The following is a 2981-nucleotide window of genomic DNA, read 5'->3' on the forward strand; positions in this document are numbered from 1 at the left end:
ACTGGGGAGATTGTTACAAGAGAAAATACAAAGTGTGTACGCACAAATCTGTTAACTTAAAAATTCTTTTGTCTATAATGTTAGACTGTTAAATAAAATGTTATGTTTGCATAACTTGAAAAGATAGTTACCTAACTCTAAGGTGTTTTTGCATTTCTAGGTTAGAAGATAGGAGCACAAATAATGTGCCCCTTTGCTAATATCTCTCTCACATTTTCTCTCTCTTTTGCATCTTTCCACACTGGAAGGGGATTTGCATTCATGTGGACACTCCCATATATAGGTTAAAACTTAATTCACAACTCCCCATTAACATTTGCCACTTAACTAATCTTTGGGATTAGGGGAGTACATACCTCAGGGAGGTCTGCACTTAACATGGTGGACCCAGGAAGAATCCCACACAACCCTGGAAGTAGACTCAGGGCTTTTTGAAAAGGTAATCCCTAGGACATGAGCTCCCAGTGTATGGGCTAGAAGTAAGGTGCTACTTGACCCATTGGGAGCCTTATCAGAGAGGGCATGGGCTCTTGATGTTGCTTTGGAAACATGCATCTCAACATAGGCTTTTACTCTCATGAAGACATAATCTTCATAGATAGATAGATAGATAGATATAGACATACAGTAGCTTCATGTACATTTTAAGGGAAATTAATGTTTCTTTTTTTTTCAAATCAGCATAAAAAGTGTGTACATTTAATCATACTCAGTTTATAATACAACAGAAGTGTGTAGAGAATACTAATTTCTGCTGTAGCACGTTTAGCAAACTGGTAACAGATAAAATTGGTCCAAGGAAGGCCAGGAAACTTTGTCTTGGCAGAATTAGAACCATGGGGCTCCATAATCATCTGGAATTCACTTGATGTATCTGTGGTTAGAAATGTACATAATAGGAACTCCAGGGATCTTCCACATTCTTGGTTTAAGGTTGCCATCAGCTGGCCACAATGTAACACTTGTGCTGAGTCACTGTCTATACTAAGCAGTAATCTGCATAGGTTCCTTTGTGTGTGCATGGTAATTCCTCAAATCTTAGATCATTGACAATCCTTAGTGCTACTTGATACTTCTGCCTCAATTTCTCAGTTTCTGCCATTGCACAATCAGTTATACAAGAAATGCACTTGGCATACAGAGAATCCATCATTGATTGTACTAACTCCAGATTAGCTTTAATGGAAAAGCTGATAAAGTTTGTATCAACCAGGATATGGCAAAGTGTGCCCTGTTGTGTATTATATTGGAAGAATAAGCAGGAAGGGTGCTAGGGAACTTCTCTTTTCCTTCAGTGCGCTGGGATCTTTCTTTTCCTTCTTTTTAAGTTTTAATCTATACCTTTCTTTAAGCCTCTGATCTCTTAGACTAAGTATCCACTTCATAGTCACATACTTCCTTGATTTCCTTTGCTTCCCCATGCTCTTATTGGATTCTTCAGGGAAATTAATATTTCATTCTCTGAGAATGTTATAGTCAGTGATGTACATGTAATGGACACATATAGAAGATCTAACATTCTTAAAATATATAGAAGAATAGCTTAGGGGTGCAAAAATCAAAATCATGATTATAATCATGCTTGAAACTGATCTATGGTAATGGACAACCAAGAAATAAACAAAGGACTCTGCATAAATTGCTAAGAAACAGAATATCAGGGCCAGCATTGTGGCTTAGCAGGTTAAGCCATTGTCTGTGATGCTGGCATCCAACATGGGATTCATGTCCCTGCTGCACCATTTCTGATCCAGCTCCCTTCTAATGTGCCTGGGAAAGCAGCAAAAGATGGCTCAAGTTCTTGAGCCTCTGCCACCCACATGAGAGACCCGGGTGTAGCTCCTGACTTCTGGCTTTGGCCTGGCCCAGCCCTGGACATTGTGGCCATTTGGGAAGTGAACCAGTGGATGGAAGATTCTATCTCTCTCTGTCTCTGCTCTCTCTATGACCCTACCTAAATAATTAAATCATAAAAGAGAGGGGGATAGAGAAAGAATATCTATGAAAAAGTTGAAACTAAAAAAAATCTAGTTGCAAACAACTCATCAGGATAACTGACAACTGAAATCAATCTGTCAAGAATATCTACAGGTTCCTGTTGCATTAGAGAACAACAGTCTCCATCTGATAAAGTAAAATACTTTGCTGTAAAGGATTTATCAAACTTCTTTTCACTTAGTTCAAAAATTGTCATAAAAATGGAATTTGAGAAACTTCCATTAAAACTGACAATAGAGCTGTAAGTTTATTGTACTCCTCTACTACTTATGATGGCATTAAATTGGTTATTTTTCTCAATGATAACTATAAAACTATTATCTAGGTTTTCCAATACAAATTAATTTAATGAAAATTATTTCATAAGAATAATATAGCTTTAAAGAAGTTATGACTTGATGTCTGTGAATGACAACTGGGAATAGTGGGAGAAAGCACTGAAACACTGTAGTCAGCTCTTGGCTTCAATTGTAACTGCGGTAGTCACAAGATAGATATAACTTTGGGTGAGGCATTTAAATTGCAATAATTTGAGAAAAAATTCCTCAGCATAAAATAGGACCAATGGTATCTGATCTGATTGCTGTGAAGACTAAATTGGATTGCATGTGAAAGTGCTTTGTAAATGGCATTGTGTTGTACAATTGTTATATACTAATATTAATATTATTTATTGTAAATCCCTGCCACTATGATTTCTAACATATTTCATATATAAAGAGTGCATCACCCACGGTCTGATTTACTTTTTTCAGCTCAGGAGCAGTTAGTCCCTCAATATGAATCAGTGCAGAGCTCTGATTCAGTCATTAAAATGACTGATCTGAGTCAAGGCATCATCTTGCTAGTCTAGTTGCTTTCATCTTAACAAATAATTAAGATCAATTATGTAGTCATCGCTTTGATTGTTTGACAACTGAGACTTTCTGTACGTAAAATAATTACATTATCTGTGTTTTTGGTCAATCCTGTGTAATCTCCAA

General features: G+C 36.7%; 1 pseudogene; it reads right to left on the reverse strand.

The window, feature by feature from the left end:
• Positions 1-828: 828 nt before the first annotated feature.
• Positions 829-1421, reverse strand: LOC100358818 (rRNA-processing protein FCF1 homolog pseudogene; annotated as a pseudogene).
• Positions 1422-2981: the final 1560 nt, after the last annotated feature.

This window comes from Oryctolagus cuniculus, chromosome X (genome assembly GCF_051225735.1).
Source record: "Oryctolagus cuniculus isolate XC-2025 breed Fujian yellow rabbit chromosome X, ASM5122573v1, whole genome shotgun sequence".
Taxonomy (NCBI): domain Eukaryota; kingdom Metazoa; phylum Chordata; class Mammalia; order Lagomorpha; family Leporidae; genus Oryctolagus; species Oryctolagus cuniculus.